Source organism: Bufo bufo, chromosome 9 (genome assembly GCF_905171765.1).
Source record: "Bufo bufo chromosome 9, aBufBuf1.1, whole genome shotgun sequence".
Lineage (NCBI taxonomy): Eukaryota > Metazoa > Chordata > Amphibia > Anura > Bufonidae > Bufo > Bufo bufo.
Genome location: NC_053397.1, coordinates 37,863,828 through 37,882,159, shown reverse-complemented (window position 1 = coordinate 37,882,159; position 18,332 = coordinate 37,863,828). Strand labels below are relative to the sequence as shown.

General features: G+C 43.6%; 1 pseudogene; it reads right to left on the bottom strand.

Annotated features, from left to right (window-relative positions):
• Window positions 1-501: 501 nt before the first annotated feature.
• Window positions 502-11,393, bottom strand: LOC120979773 (annotated as a pseudogene).
• Window positions 11,394-18,332: the final 6,939 nt, after the last annotated feature.

Below are 18,332 nucleotides of genomic sequence, written 5' to 3'. Positions count from 1 at the left end.
TAACAAAGTTGCCCAAACTTTCGCATCCCACTGTATATGCGGGTGTAATTGTCGGAATATGTGCAGTCTTAGTTTTTTTTACAGTATATGTTATTTGCATATTCCACTTCATTGTTATTCTTACATCAACTATTTATTACTATTTTATGATTTATTAATTTTGCATAAGTCAATTAGATGCTCAGTGCTGCCTCAGTGACTGCCATGTGATTGTGTTTGTTCACAGAGTGTCCCGCAACTGCTGGAAATTGGAAAGAAATTGATCTGTAAGCACAGAAGGAAATGAGGTACAGTAAATGTAGTGTAAAACATGTGACGAAAGTATTGGTTACCTGCCGTCGACCCATCTAATACTCACCTGCCACTTAAATGACCCCTTCCCCACTGATACATCTCCAACCCAGATACCTCCTTGACCTTAAAAAAACTCGGACACCAAGCTGGAATGGTTGGGCCACAGCAGCCGTTTTATTAACATACAACATATAATATATATAACCATTAAAACTCTTTAAATGTTAATTCCTTCCAGAGGGCCTTGAAGCCCCAAAAAACTGATTTCCCACCAGAATGAGCCATCTTGCCTCCAGCCGTTGCCCGCCAGCTCGGAATCACCACTGAATGGCCCCTTTTTAATTCCTCAATTAAAGTTTTGTTTTGATTTTCAAGAACAGCGACTCTGTTTTCCAAGCATTTGACGTATTCTTTCTCTTTCTCCGGCAATTCTCTTGCTGCTTCCCTGTTTTTCATTAATCTTATTTCACTCTTCAGTTGTGGGTTGTCTGACTTCATTGGGGGACAAGTCAGCGTAATGGGTGAGGTCATAACCACAGTCTGTGGTAGTGAGGTGGTGGTTGAAGTGGTACGGATCTGATAAGTCTGCATATCTCCGCTGCAGTCTGTACAACCACTTGGTTGCTGGGAACAAGGATCTGCTGGGCATCCGATGTTTGTTTATACTGAAGTATAGTTGTGCCCTGCTGGCTAATACTAGCATTGGCCATTGCCAATGTCTGTAAGCCTTGTAACCCATCTGCCGCCGTAGCGGCTGGAAGGTTCCATTAGGACCAATGGTTACTACTGTCCAGTGCTGGTATGGTATATGGTGGTGGTTGCAGCAGATACTCCAGCACCCTCTTCACTTTGTTTTCCAGTGTCTTCAGAAGAGAGATCTCTTCAGGATTTGCCTATATGAAGCAATGCTAAAATGCCACAGGCTTTTTTTGAGGAGTCAATGCTGTCAGATGAGTCCTGAGAGTCTTCACTATCTGATAGTGACGATGCCTGTGATGCAGCAACTTGAGGAGAGTGGATGGCGGAGGACTGAGCAGTCTGGATAACCTCATAGCCATGTGACAAGTAATATTGCTAGGTTACTGGTCACATGGTGATGATGTCATCTAAGGTCCTTAAGAGAATCACAGCTCTCATAGTTAGCTGCCTGGAGTGCCGGCAGGCAGGCATGGCACTCCCTGTGTAGCTGGCAGCCTGACACCGGGGTCAGTGGCCAGCAGGGCTCAAGAGGCAGCTGCCTTGGGCCCCCCAGGAACAACTGGGCCGGGGCAACTGCCCCTTTTGCTTCTTGTTAAAGACGGCCCTGGTTCAGACCAAATTAGCGTGGCTTAATCAGGGCCGTCTTTAACAAGGGGCAAAAGGGGCAGTGTTCCTGGGGGGCCCAAGGCAGCTGCCTTTGAGCCCTGCTGGCCACTGCCCCGGGTGTCAGGCTGTCAGCTACACAGGGAGTGCCATGCCTGCCTGCGACACTCCAGGCAGCTAACTATGAGAGCTGTGATTCTCTTAAGGACCTTAGATGACATCATCACCATGTGACCAGTAACCTAGCAATATTACTGGTCACATGGCTATGAGGTCATCAAAGGTCCTGTCTACCAGGAGTGTTGCTGCAGGAGAAGTTTTCCAGTCTTGTGGAGCTTTTTTTGTGAAGATTACATCAGGAAAAGGTGACAGGGGCTGCTATAATAATATACTGTGGGGGGCTGTATACTGTGGGGTGCTGTATATTGTGGGAGACTGTATACTATGGGGTGCTGTATACTGTGGGGTGCTGTATACTGTGGGATGCTATACTGCTCTACTGTATACTATGGGGTGCTGTATACTGTGGGGGGCTGTATATTGTGGGGTGCTGTATACTGTGGGGTGCTATACTGCTCTACAGTATACTGTGGGGTGCTGTATACCCTTGTGTTGCTGTATACTGTGGGGTGCTATACTGCTTTACTGTATACCTGGGGTGCTGTATACTGTGGGGTGCTGTATACTGTAGGGGGCTATACTGCTGTACTGTATACTGTGGGGGCTGTATACTGTGAGGTGCTGTATACTGTGGGAGGTTGTATACTGTGGGGGCTATACTGCTCTACTGTATACTGTGGGGGCTGTATACTGTGGGATCTGTGGGGTGCTGTATACTGTGGGGGCTGTATACTGTAGGGGGCTGTATACTGGGTGCTATACTGCTCTACTGTATACTATGGGGTGCTGTATACTGGGTGCTATACTGCTCTACTGTATACTGTAGGATGCTGTATACTGTGGGGTGCTATACTGCTCTACTGTATACTATGGGGTGCTGTATACTGTGGGGGGCTGTATATTGTGGGGTGCTGTATACTGTGGGGTGCTATACTGCTCTACAGTATACTGTGGTGTGCTGTATATCCTTGGGTTGCTGTATACTGTGGGGTGCTATACTGCTTTACTGTATACCTGGGGTGCTGTATACTGTGGGGTGCTGTATACTGTGAGGTGCTGTGTTCTCTATAGTTTGGGGTGCTGTATACTGTATACTGTGAGGTGCTGTATACTGTGGGGAGCTGTATATTGTGGAGTGCTATACTGCTCTATTGTATACTGTGGGGTGCTGTATACCGTTGGGTTGCTGTATACTGTGGGGTGCTATACTGCTTTACTGTATGCTATAGGGTGCTATACTGCATACTGTGGGGTGCTGGGGTGCACTGTAACACTAGGGTGAGCCGAGCCCTGGTCTCCTTCCTGCAGAGCGGTGCCCACTTCCAGCCTGAGCCCAGCTGCCCAGAGCACTGATCCTGAGCCGCTGGAGTCTTCAGAACTGGAAGTATTTACAGTAATTCACAGGACTCTACCAGGTGTGTGTGTCTTGTGGTGGAGGGTGTGATTGCATGCTAGGGTGCGCGAAGGCGGGATCCAGGGGCCCAAGTAAATTTTTGCCCAGGGTCCAATCAATATTAAAGACGGCCCTGGGCTTAACTCTTTTCTGAACTACTTAAAATGGCCCCTTTCTTCTCCCTGTCTCAACCTTTTAACCCCTCGTCCCCCACCCCTAAACTCAAATCAGCCAATCCCAATCCCCCAGGGTCTCTTTAAACTTACCCCTCTAATTAAACTAGCCTATCCCTAACCCCCGGGTTCTCCCTGAACCAAACCCCCAGTCATGTTGGCCTCCCCTAAAGGCTCTGCCCCCCAGTCCAGCCATAACTTTAAAGGGGTTATCCCATGATCAATGAAAAAATAAAAATCAGACTTCATCTCGTACATGTCAGTCTCTTTCTAACAAACTTAGAACCAGCCCGGTACCTCGCATTGATCCAGAGATCTCCCCATTCATTTCTCCAATTGATCTGCTAGATTTATTCCAAGCTGGCAGTTTAGGGGGCGTGCACTTTTTAGGCGTGTCCCTTCTACTGCAGCTGGTAGCAGTTGAGTGCTGGAACTGAGCATGTGCTTCCATCTCAGTCAGCAGGACAGAGAAATTAGAAAAAGAGCAAACAGCAGGTGGCGCTATGCAGATCCTTTTTACTCGGTGGTTATGTAAAATGTTTAATTACATGCAGTTATAAAAGTATTCAGATCCAAGTGCTGGTTCCTGAATCCTGGCTGTGGGACAGCATCTGATCAGTTTAGCATTCATGGACTCCTTTAGCGAAATGGAATTGTCTCAAGAAAATCCTGTTACATTGTAAAAAAAAATACCCTGTAACTTGACTTGCAAAATAAATGTGCTGTTTTCTTGCTATCTGCCAAGTGAACTGACTGTTAATGTATTTTTTGACCTTGCAGTTGGATAAAAGATTCGAATACTACGAAGCATTTGAAAAAGAATTGAGGGATTTTTTGGTAAGAAGAGCAAACCGCTATTATTAATTATTAGAATTAGGGCTGAGTTCACACTTCAGTTATTTGGTCAGTTATTTCCATCAGTTATTGTGAGCCAAAACCAGTAGTGAAGCCTACTGAGAGATCAGGTGTAATGGAAAGATTGGCAAATGTTCCGTGATTTTGACCCGCACCTGGTTTTCGCTCACAATAACTGACCAAATAACTGAAGTGTGAACTTAGCCTAAGCAGCACATTTACATTTCAATCTCTTTATGGTTTATGAAACTGTATTGAATCCTCTATTATCGATAAATCCAAAATTACTTTTTGGGCTCTGTTGTTATTTCTGTTTCTTCAGGCTTTAGTTGTTTTTGACTGTCAGAATAGATAGAAAGGTTCAGTACTGCATTCAGCACAAAAGAAATTCTGATACCTGACTAAGTCTTGTCTGACCCTGTATAACTCAATGGAGAAAGAAACAGGTTCTGCCCAATGAGTTATCGCTGATCACAGACTTTACCCCCAGTATCTGTTGTTTAAAACGGCAATATAATCACTTTATATTGAGAAGCCATACCGGTATGTATTAATACATTATTGAGGGATGACCATACACATTAGCCACTTGTTGACCAGACAAGCTATTTCACCTAGTGCCCCAGGTCTGCTCGGCTTGGCCAAGAATCCATGTGTTCTAAACAAAGGGAGGAGAGAAAGCAGCTGCCAGACTCCTCTGGTGGATCTCCTTGAGAAAGAAAGGATCAGGCAAGTTGAAATCCAACTGCCCAATCCTTATGGCCTTTGGGGTACAGTCGGGAGACCGCTATACACCTTAGATCAGGGGTCAGCAACCTCCGTCACCCCAGCTGTTGTGAAACTACAACTCCCAGCATGCTCCATTCACTTCAGTGGGAGTTGTGCAAACAGCCAAGCTAGTGTGCATGCTGGGAGTTGTAGTGTGACCACACCTGGAATGTCGAAGGTTGCTGATCACTGCCTTAGATGGTCGTCTGGTCCCGCCAAAATAACTGGGTTTGACTGATGTACATCTATGTATGCCCAGCATAAATTGTAAAGTGAATTTGTATTTAAAGATGACCTTTTATCCCTCCTGACGGGTCTGGTTACCCAACAATTGGGGAACACATTTATGACTGGGTGTTATCATTTCTCTTCATCCATTGGGTGTATCTCTACACAGTCTGGCGCTGTCAGCAAGGATTGGACAGAGTCAATGTGCAGGGACACACCCACAACTGGTAACACCCAGTTATCTATTTATACAATTCAATGAGGAATAACAGAGGAACGGTGGACTGTACTGGTGAGAGGTCCTCTTTAACCTTATGACTAGCGCACTTTTCAATGTAGTGAGATTTCTAGATATGATACAGTTGAAACCAGAAGTTTGCATACACTATATAAAAAGACACATATGCAGGTTTTTCTCAATATCTGACATGAAATCAGAATAAACCTTTCCTGTTTTTGGTGAATTAGGATTACCATAATTATTATTATTTGCCAAATGCCAGAATAATTGTAACCAGTTTGGCAGTACGCTTTGGGTATTGTCCTTTTGGAAGACCCATTTCTGCCCAAGCTTTAACCTCCTGGCTGATGTCTTGAGATGTTGGTTCAACTGTATATGTTACTTTGTAACAATGAATGACGTATTTCTTTCCCTTGGCAGGGATGTACTGGCTGTTCTCTTGGCAAGATACTTAGTCTCGAAGAGATACTGGTAAGTGACTAAGGGTGGGTTCACATATGCGTTGTATATTCCGGTATACTGTTCTATTATAACAGGGTTATAATGGAATATAACGGAATTTATGGACGAAATGCAAAACAGAAGCCTTTAGAGGCATTCCATTTTGATCCATCCTAATAAGGGCACAAATAACGGTTCTGTCTTGTTCTGTAATGTAAGACGGAAAATAAGTCCTGCCGAGGGATACTTGTAAAATATCTATTATCTGTTTGTCCTTGAAGTAGGCCTAATTGTTTTAGGACAGGGATGCCCAACATGTGGCTCTCCAACTGTTGCAAAACTACCACTCCCAGCATGCCCAGACTGCCTACAGCAGGGCATGGTCGGAGTTGTAGTTTTACAACAGCTGGAGAGCCGCAGGTTGGCCATGCCTGGCCTGTAGCTATTAGGGCATGCTGGGAGTGTTAGTTTTGCAACAGCTGGAGGGACACAGGTTGAACATCCCTGGTTTACGACATGAAAATAGGGAATTCTGCTATAGATTTTACCTATTTTTTTCACTTATATAGCGCTGACATATTCCGCAGAGCTTTACAGACATCATCACTCACTGTCTCCAGCGGAGCTTACAATCTACATTCCATATCAGTATGCCTAGGGCAGTGGTGGCAAACATATGGCACCCGCATCCTGGAAAAAGTCTATGGTGTACCAATATGCCTTAGACGATTCCTGCCATTCATCAGCGCAGGGCGAACTATGAACGGCACAGGCAGAGCACTGAAGGTAGACAGGTTATTATAGCTACAAGATAAAGTACATGGAAGATATACTATGTTGGACTGTAGTATTCAGGGTAAATTGCTGTGTTGGCACTTTTCCATAAATAAGTGGGTTTTGGGTTGCAGTTTGGGCACTCGGTCTCTAAAAGGTTCGCCATCACTGGCCTAGGGTATAGGAGGAAACCCACGCAATCACAGGGAGAACATACAAACACCATGCAGATGTTGTCCTTACTCAGATTCAAATCCAGGACCCCAGAGCTGCAATGCACCAGTGCTAACCTCAGAGCCGCTATGCTGCCCATTTTCTTAAAGGGAATTTACCACCAAAATTCATAGGCAGATGTTTCGGGGTGCTTGCCCCTCATCAGTACAGAGTAGGATTCTGGGTGGCTGGGTGAGGTACTTTGGATGCATTGGCCAGCAGTGCACCCTGAAACAGATGTCTATGGATTTATCTCTGGCTTGGCTATTTTCCCTTGTTATGTCCCAAGGCTAGTTAAAAAAGTTGGATTTTGACTCTGATAGGGAGCCACTTCCCCAATGTGGCGCTGCAAGGCAGTCCTCTTTCCTTGGGAAACACCTCTTTGCATATTGTTATTCCACAGAGCAATAAGAGCTAATAAGTCAGAGCCAGAGCCAATACGTCTCCATAAGAGTCTCTGCAGAGGTCAGGATGGAGTAGATAAGCTGTGATATTACCTATTGTGAATGGTAGATCCTGTATTATTTATACACATAGGTGATATCTGTCATGGTACTCCTGACAGTAATGATAAGCAGATAACTGAAGTAAAGTGATCTGTACAGACCAAGAAGTGGTGCCTATTTTTAGGCTTAGTGGCCAGTGTGAAAACTGAAGTATTTTAGGATTTAAAAAAATAGATATTAACATGTTATGACAATTCAAAATAAATCACCAGATATTCTTTAAAATATGTCCAATATAAAAACATGAATTAAAAACAACAGTAAAACACCTCTCACAAACACTTTTTAAAACAAGTCACAAGACATGAAATAACATACACTTGGTAACATCATACCCATAGCACATTATACAGTAAGCTTACAACTTGCTTACTAAGGCAGCACAGTGGCTCAGTGGTTAGCACTGGTGTCTTGCAGCGCTGGGGTCCTGAGCTCAAATCTGACCAAGGACAACACCTGCATGGAGTTGTATGTTGGTGTATGCTGAAAAGAAATAAGGTTGACTGCATTTTTACTCCAATAAAAACTAATATAAAGTGAATGCTAATGGATATGTAGCTACATAAAGAGCCACTGGTCGTATAAGAAACAAAGCCTATGGCTAGGGCCACAGGGAAGTCGTACGACATTGCTATGATTGGCAATGGAGTCGCAGTACGACATTCTGTGACAGATGTGACAATTGCAGAAAATCCAACACTGCTGGAATTTTGGTCGCAATCTGCATGTGACTTTGCCATCAGGGACCACAGTGTAAGTTGTGTGTGACATAGGACGTCCCTGTGTCCTGGCCATGTTGTGTACAGCCAGATTGCAGCTCTAAAGTAGCCGCGAGACAGCAAGTTGCAGACAAGTTACCTGAATTCTTTTTGGTGCATGACTTTTCTGAGAAACGTGTCGCTTTGAACAGCTATATTGAAAAAGTTCTAAAAAATGTTGTAAAGCTTGAATGTGAATAGGCAAAATAAAAAAATATTCATGTGCTCAGGGCTACAATTGGCCCAGTCCTCAAGGTGTTAAAAATAATGTTGTGAATTTCAGAATTTATATTTATTTTAGGGACATCTTGGAGCTGCAGTTGGCAGTGTTCTCGGAACTTCAGTTGAACTAATTGAGGAACTTATTGTAAGTTTTTGTTATAATTGCTTTATATTTGACTGTTTAGTTAAACAGGAAACAGGGAAGTACACAGGAAACAGGGAAGTACACAGGAAACAGGAGCGTACACAGGAAACAGGAACATACAGAGGAAACAGGAACGTACACAGGAAACAGGAACGTACACAGGAAACAGGAACGTACACAGGAAACAGGAACGTACACAGGAAACAGGAACGTACACAGGAAACAGGAACGTACACAGGAAACAGGAACGTACACAGGAAACAGGAACGTACACAGGAAACAGGAACGTACACAGGAAACAGGAACGTACACAGGAAACAGGAACGTACACAGGAAACAGGAGCGTACATAGGAAACAGGAACGTACACAGGAAACAGGAGCGTACACAGGAAACAGGGAAGTACACAGGGAACAGGGGCATACAGAGGAAACAGGAACGTACACAGGAAACAGGAGCGTACACAGAAAACAGGAGCGTACACAGGAAACAGGAGCGTACACAGGAAACAGGAGCGTACACAGGAAACAGGAGCGTACACAGGAAACAGGAGCGTACACAGGAAACAGGAGCGTACACAGGAAACAGGAGCGTACACAGGAAACAGGAACGTACACAGGAAACAGGAACGTACACAGGAAACAGGAACGTACACAGGAAACAGGGGCATACACAGGAAACAGGAACGTACACAGGAAACAGGAACGTACACAGGAAACAGGGGCATACAGAGGAAACAGGAGCGTACACAGGAAACAGGAGCGTACACAGGAAACAGGAACGTACACAGCAAAGAGGAGTGTACACAGGAAACAGGAATGTACACAGGAAACATGGGCATACAGAGGAAACAGGAGCGTACACAGGAAACAGGAGCGTACACAGCAAACAGGAGCGTACACAGCAAACAGGAGCGTACACAGCAAACAGGAGCGTACACAGCAAACAGGAGCGTACACAGCAAACAGGAGCGTACACAGCAAACAGGAGCAAACACAGGAAACAGGAGTGTACACAGGAAACAGGAGTGTACACAGGAAACAGGAGTGTACACAGGAAACAGGAGTGTACACAGGAAACAGGAGCGTACACAGGAAACAGGAGCGTACACAGGAAACAGGAGCATACAGAGGAAACAGGAGCGTACACAGGAAACAGGAGAATATACATGAAATAATGGCATAGACAGGAAACAGGAGCAAAAACAGCAAGCAGGAGGGTACATAGGAAATAGTGTTTTGGGCAGGAAACAGGAGCAAAAATGGTAAATAGAAGTATACACAGGAAACAAGAAAGTACACATAAAATAGGAGAGTACACAGGAAACAGGAGTGTACATAGGAAACAGAAGCAAACAGGGGTAGAGCCTGCAGTTGAAAATCAAATAGCAAGAAACACATTTGTCATGTCACAAATAATCAAAGAGGACTTGTAACTTGTTTTTCTGCACAACCTCCTCTCTTCTTTGCAGTCATACTGTGGCACAAAGAAACTGGATCTTTTACCCCATTTATTTTTTTATGCTAACACATACCTGCATTTTTTAATTATTACGTTTTCCTCTGTTTTTCCAGCACGGCACAGGCCTTTTAAATCCAGTTTTGGACCTGACGTGTGATTTGGTAAGAACGGTTACCCGCCCCTCCCCAAAATCTATTTATTTTCAGCACATTTAAACAAAAGCCCTAAAACTGATCCTATAACTAAGGCCTCATGTACATGACCGTGTCCGTATTGCGGTCCGCAAACCACACCTCTCATCACTAGAAATATGGACAGGAATAGGACATGTTCTATAATTTGTGGAACGGACACACAGATGCGGACCCATATAAATGAATGGGTCCGTGTGCAACTGACACGGATACAAAATACGGTTGTGTGAATGAGGCCTAAGGAAGTCATTTCGGTAATTACAGAAAGAAACATTTGTACAGAACTATTATGGTTGGAGCTATATTCCAGTGATGAAATGTATCCCTGCAGAGTAATATTTGCAAATATTAAAATGTCTCATCTTCCCTTGTTGTCCATTTGTGTCTGATAAATTAGCATAATTGATAAATCCATATAGGCAGTGCTAGAAAGTGATCTGGGAGAATGGAGAGTCTTTTTTGCGTCATTGCTGCTTGTTATATAACATTATAATAATAGTGTAATTTTTTTTTATCTGACAGTTAACTGGGGAACTCATGTCCGAGTGTGTGGAAAAGCTGTCCAATGTAAGTGTCCTCCATAGACATACTCATTGTTAGGGCTCATTCACACAGAACGGGTGTGGACCCATTCATTTCAATGAGGCCACAAAAGATGTGGACAGCACCCCGTGTCCTGTCCGCATCTGTTGTTCCGTTCCACGGCCCGGCAAAAAATATGGAGCATGTCCTATTCTTGTCCGCAATCGCAGACAAGAATAGGCATTTCTATAATGGACTGCCCATTCAGCTCTGCAAATTGCGGAACGCACATGGGCGGCATCGGTGTTTTGCAGATCTGGCAAAACATGGCGCAGTCGTGTGAATGTGCCCTTAGGGTGTATTCACAAAGCAGAAATTTCTGCAAGATGAGATATCAGTTCAGTTCCATTCGTATGAATGGGTTTGTTTAGTCAGCGAACAAGGGGGATTCTGCTCGAGGCCATTCCATTATGAATAGGGGAAAAATTTCTGCAACCATTCTTCTGTGTGCTAATATGGCCTTATAAATACAAAGTCGGACATTAAAGCTGCTGACACAGCTATAAAGGTACGACTACATGGCTTGTTGGGACACGGCAGTGCTGTGATCAAGAATCACGTGGCCAAACAGGCCTTAATTAAACGAAAGAGACCGCACTGGTATAATTCTTAATGGGCCGTGCGACCCCTATAATACAGCGCGGCCATTAACAATGCAGACTGACTTAAACAGCTTGCTCTTATTAGAGCCAGGTGTGTCCTGTTTGGCCGTCGACCACGCCATGTGGTATTACCCTAAGGCCCCTTTCACATGGGCGAGAATTCTGCGCACCCGCACTGAATCCGGACCCATTCACTTCAATGGGGCTGTGCACATGAGCGGCGATTTTCACGCATCATTTGTGTGTTGCCTGAAAAATCGCAGCAGGTTCTATATTCTGCATTTTTCAAGCAACGCAGCCCCATAGAAATGAATGGGTGTGCGTGAAATAGTAAGCATCCGCAAGGCAAGTTGCGATGCCGTGCAATTTTCACGCATGGTTGCTAGGAGATGATAGGGATGAAAGCAACCCCGGACCTCATTAAAGTGTTTTCCCTGTATTATTTTCCCTTATAATATGGGCTACATTTTACTAAGCATTCTGTATTAAGAATGCTATTATATTCCCTTATAACCCATGTTATAAGGGAAAATATTAAAATCTACAGAACACCTAACCAAACCCGAACTTCAGTGAAGAAGTTCGGGTTCGGGTCTGGGTACCACATTCAGTTTTTTCTCACGCGTGTGCAAAATGCATTGCACTCGCGTGAAAAAAAACTGAAGAACACAACGCAATGCCATACAAAACTCACCCCACTCGCAGGCAAAATCGCACGATTTTCCTGCGACTCACCCGCATCCTTTCCGGCCCTCACACGCGACGCCCGGGTGAAAGAGGCCTAACCGTCCACATCATAGTGACAACAAATATGCTTCCAGTACAGATATCAGATAAACGTTTAGAAAGGCGCAGATTTTCCATCTAAGAATGTGCAAAGTTTAATGATGACCCCCCTATGAGCGCTGTAAGGAAAAATGTCTGTGTATTTATAAGACTTGTATTTCTAAAAGTAGATCTTAAGCTGACACTGTGTCTGTGTGTTTTCTTTAGAGCGATCTTACGTCAATCACTGGCTCCTTGCAAGAACTCGCCTGCATGGTAAAAATCTGTAATGAAACCACTGAATTGTTTATTAGCACTGTAGCATTGTGTCACTGTAACAGTGTCGGACTGGGTTTCCTTGGGCCCACCAGTGGAAATAATTCTCAGGGCTCAACCCCTGTATCATCAATAAAGTCTAATAGATTTTTAATCAAAGAAATACACCCTAGAGGCATGTGATTGGCTCCATAAGCAGCCAAATATTATTTTTCTATTGAACCTTTGGAGCCCACTATAGTATCAGAGCCTGGGCCCACCGGAGGAACCTGGTTCTCATTTTCTGCATTCAAATCAACATGAATAGATCTAGCAGATCTAAACAGCATCAAGTGGCGTACCTACCATACAGGCAGACCACGCAGCTGCTATGGGGCCTGTGAGGAAGAGGGGTCGCAGTGGAGGAGAGGCCCCGTCCCCTAATTGCTCCAGTCTATCTTTCTAAAGCTAAAGGACCTTTGATGATGTCATCAAAGATCCTGTAAGGGAACTGCACAGTGTAAAGTGTAGCTCCCAGGTTAGAACAGTGTATCTGCCAGGACCTGTGATGACATCATCTTCAACATCACAGGTCCTGCAGGATCTAGCAAAGGCACTGCACCAAAAATGGTGTAGTTCCTAGGTTTGGAAGGTACATCTGCCAGGACCTGTGATGACATCATAACAGGTCCTTCAACCACTAACCCTGTTTTTACTTATTGCTCACTCATGTATAATACTTTAGACAGTTACAGTGACCACTATTTCATGTACCTGACACACAGTGACCATAATGTATATCTGACCACATATTTCTGTAAACACTGCATCTACAGTATTATATAGTATATCCAGCAGTGTACTGATATATTTGGTACGAGGTATAATAGATAAAGTGTGTACAGAAATATTGTATATACAGCAGTGGACTGATATGTGAGATACGAGCTGTAATTTATACTTCATACCTCATGTCAATACACTGCTGTATTTACTTTATACCTGTACACCCTGCATCTATTATACCTCGCACCTCACATGTCAGTACCTGCTATATATACTATATACCTATACACACTGCATCTATTATACCTCGTACCTCACATGTCAGTACTCTGCTGTATATACTATATACCTGTACACACTGCATATATTATACCTCGTACCTCACATATCAGTACTCTGCTGTATATACTATACATCTGCACACACTGCATCTATTATACCTCGCACCTCACATGTCAGTACTCTGCTGTATATACTATATACCTGTACACACTGCATATATTATACCTCGTACCTCACATAACAGTACACTGCTGTATATACTATACATCTGCACACACTGCATCTATTATACCTCGCACCTCACATGTCAGTACACTGCTGTATATACTATATACCTGTACACACTGCATATATTATACCTCGCACCTCACATGTCAGTACTCTGCTGTATATACTATACATCTGCACACACTGCATCTATTATACCTCTTTTGTGTGCCAGGGCTGTTTTGTAATCCTAATCCGGCCCTCATGGCATAAATTATAAAACGCAGCAGCAAGCAGAGTTCATGGAACAAAGAGAGGCCTGGAATGGGTAGTGGGAGGGGCTATAAATGGGGAATGGGGGCCCAATTTAGATTCTTGCTATGGGGCCCAGTGATTTCTATGTACGCCCCTGTACCACCCGTAGACCATTGCACTGATATATCCTCTATATGATATTCGTCATCCACCAGATGATCTCCCAGGGTGCACGGTACCAGTCCCTCTTCTATTAATATCCCAAAGGCTTTTTTCCCACGAACTGAAGATTTTTATTCTAGATTTAAAACCTTTATTTCAATCTTTTTAAAACATGTTCAAATCAAAATTCAAAAATATGCAACAAACAAAAAAAAATGTATTAATATAAAAATATACTCATGGGATCTTTGCTGTGTTTTATTCCTTACTTGCCATATTTATACAATTAATGCCAACTCGGTGCAAGATTGGTTTGTGTCTGAACAGCCATCTCTGTAAACTTTTATTTAGAGGACCCGTCACCTCCCCTGACATGTCTGTTTTAGCAACTATTTGCATTCCCCATGTAATAAGAATTCTGGGAGAGTCTATTTTTATGACTCTCTGTTGTACCATTCCTTTAATATCCCTCCTAGAAGTTATGAATGAATTGCCAGAAGTTTGCAACAAAGGTCCAGATGGGTTTTACCAGTTAGAGATATGTCCCAGCACAGTCTGATACTATCCAATCAGTGCCGCCATTGTCAGACTGTGCAGCCCCCCCCCAACTGGTAACACCAATCTGCACCTTAATGGCAAGCTGCTAGTAATTAAATCATAAGTTCTTGCAGGAATAATAGAGGAATGGCAAAACACAGAGTCATATGAAAAGATGCTCCAGAATTGTTATTACATGGAGAATCCAAGTAGTTACTAAAACAGACAAGTCAGGAGGGGTGACAGCTCCTCATAAATGCATAGCTAGTATTGACACCATAGACGGTAGCAATAGCATACAATACAAAATTTATTTTAATGGACGCTCTCTATATCACAGTCATAGAAGGCAGTTTATTGCAAATCGTAACAACTAGTTACAAAACACAGAAATGAATGGTGACTAATGTACGGCTATTTCTTTTTATACTTGGTGCTTTTTAGCACTTAAAGAGGACCTTTCATGAGTTCAGACTAGAGTTGAGCGAGCATGCTCGGCACATCGCAGTGTTCGGCTGAATACCGTGTGAGCTCGAGCGCGATGCTCGAGTCTCCTCCCCTCACGTTTGTTGGCTGCTATGCAGCCAATAAACGTGCAGGTAAGTACTGCCACTCACTGTAATGCCGTAGCCATGTTGGTTACTGGCATTACAGTGATTGGCTGCCCGAAACGCATCATCGGGTGCTATAAAGCTATAAAGCACCCGATGACACGTGGTTCGGCTCAGTCTTAGTCAGGGAGAGCTGTGCTGTAGAAGGGGACAGATAGTATAGGGAATTGAATTAATTTTTTTTGTTAGGCAGGGTTGGTGTTAGAGACCCAAAAGTCATTTTAAGAACTATTGTATATGGCAGCAATACAGTGGGGCAAAAAAGTATTTAGTCAGCCACCAATTGTGCAAGTTCTCACACAATACCTCAACTACGAGAGATATAATGAGAAAAAAAAATCAAGAAAATCACATTGTCTGATTTTTAAATAATTTATTTGAAAATTATGGTGGAAAATAAGTATTTGGTCAAATACAAAAGTTCATCTCAATACTTTGTAATATACCCTTTGTTGGCAATGACAGAGGTCAAACGTTTTCTGTAAGTCCTCACAAGGTTTTCACACACTGTTGCTGGTATTTTGGCCTATTCCTCCATGCAGATCTCCTCTAGAGCAGTGATGTTTTGGGGCTGTCGCTGGGCAGCACAGACTTTCAACTCGCTCCAAAGGTTTTCTATAGGGTTGAGATCTGGAGACTGGCTAGGCCACTCCAGACCTTGAAATGCTTCTTACGAAGCAACTCCTCCGTTGACTGGGCGTGTGTTTGGGATCATTGTCAAGCTGAAAGACCCAGCCATGTTTCATCTTCAATGCCCTTGCTGATGGAAGGAGGTTTTCACACACAATCTAACGATGCATGGCCCCATTCATTCTTTCCTTTACACGTATCAGTCGTCCTGGTCTCTTTGTAGAAAAACAGCCCCAAAAAATGATGTTTCCACCCCCATGCTTCACAGTAGGTATGGTGTTCTTTGGATGCAACTAAGAATTCTTTCTCCTCCAAACATGACGAGTTGAGTTTTTACCAAAAAGTTCTACTTTGGTTTCATCTGACCATATGACATTATCCCAATCCTCTTCTGGATCATCCAAATGCTCTCTAGCGAACTTCAGACGGGCCCGGACATGTACTGGCTTAAGCAGGGGGACACGTCTGGCACTGCAGGATTTGAGTCCCTGGCGGTGTAGTGTGTTACTGATGGTAGCCTTTGTTACTTTGGTCCCAGCTTTCTGCAGGTCATTCACTAGGTCCCCCCGTGTGGTTCTTGTGATAATTTTGACCCCACGGGGTGAGATCTTGCGTGGAGCCCCAGATGGAGGGAGATTATCAGTGGTCTTGTATGTCTTCCATTTTTTAATAATTGCTCCCACAGTTGATTTCTTCACACCAAGCTGCTTGCCTATTGCAGATTCAGTCTTCCCAGCCTGGTGCAGGTCTACAATTTTGTTTCTGGTGTCCTTCGACAGCTCTTTGGTCTTGGCCATAGTGGAGTTTGGAGTGTGACTGTTTGAGGTTGTGGACAGGTGTGGTTGTTCAAATAGGTGCCATTAATACAGGTAATGAGTGGAGGACAGAGCAGCCTCTTAAAGAAGAAGTTACAGGTCTGTGAGAGCCAGAAATCTTGCTTGTTTGTAGGTGACCAAATCCTTTTTTTTATCCGAGGAATTTACCAATTAATTCATTATAAATCCTACAATGTGATTTCCTGTATTCTTTCCCCCCATAGTTGAAGTGTACCTATGATGAAAATTACAGGCCTCTCTCATCTTTTTAAGTGGGAGAACTTGCACAATTGGTGGCTGACTAAATACTTTTTTGCCCCACTGTATATATTAGCGCAACCTGCGCTAAATTGCTTGCAATTATTTGGCCACTGCAGACAGCGACATTATCTGCGCTACATATCCTGTGTAACGTGTGCGCAGCCTAAAAATATCTGTGACATCCAGTTGACTTTTTCCGAAGACACTGCTGACTGTGACATTACCTGCGCTACATCTCCTGTTTAACGTGTGCGCAGCCTAAAAATAGCTGTGACATCCAGTGTACTTGTTTTGTAGATGCAGCGGACAGCGACATTATCTGCACTACATCTCCTGTTTAACGTGTGCGCAGCCTAAAAATATCTGAAATCCAGTGTACTTTTTCCGTAGACGGTGTCCGCTGCAGACAGTAAGATTATCTGCACTACATCTCCTGTATAACGTTTGCGCATCCTAAAAATATCTGTGACATCCAGTGTACTTTTTCCGTAGACGTTGCGGACAGCGACATTATCTGCGCTACATCTCCTGTTTAACGTGTGCGCATACTAAAAATATCTGTGACATCCAGTGTACTTTTTCTGTAGATGCTGCGGACAGTGACATTACCTGCGCTACATCTCCTGTCTAACATACCCCAAAGCAAAAGAAAACAGAACAGTAATTGTATAATACAAAGATAACACATTTTATTAGACATATAAATTAAAATAAAGTTACGTATATATTAGCAGCATTACATTCAAAGGAAAAATACCCACAGGACTACTACTCATGATACATACAGGTAACAATTTCTCCCATAGATAGAGGATATCAATAAACCCCAACCATAAGTAAAGTGCAAAGTGCCACAAAATGGATCAATACATATAGGAGACAATTTGGTAGAGTATACAGACCAGAATAGTTCTGAATCCCGACACGTTTTTTGCGGTCGCTTTCTCCTGTCTAATGTTTCCACATCCCAAATATCAGTGACATTGACTGTAATTTTTTTCTTAGCCGCTGTTCACAGCAGCGCCATTACCTGTGGTACCTTTCCTGTATAATGTTTCCGCATCCCAAATATCTGTGACATTGACTGTAATTTTTTCTTAACCGCTGTTGACAGCAGCGCCATTACCTGTGATACCTCTCCTGTATAACGTTTCCGCATCCCAATTATCTGTGACATTGACTGTAATTCATAGGTGTGCGCCCGGTGTGTGCCGGGTGTGCCTGGGCACACCCTTATCAAGCCGACTTGAGGTTCTATCACCTCCATGCTGCACTGCCGTCTCGTTTGTAAATAGGGCCGGGAAGCGCTGAAAGCGCTATTCTCACCTCTTCCTGGTCCTCTGCACTCCACTGTGAAGGCTGCGCACAGTGTGAGGCCACGCTGTGACCTCACACTGTGCGCGCCCACACAGCATACTGTACAAGAGGATTACCGAGCGCAGGCAGTGAGGAGCGGCGGTGTCCGGAGCAGGAAAGGTAAGTGTTTTTTTAATTT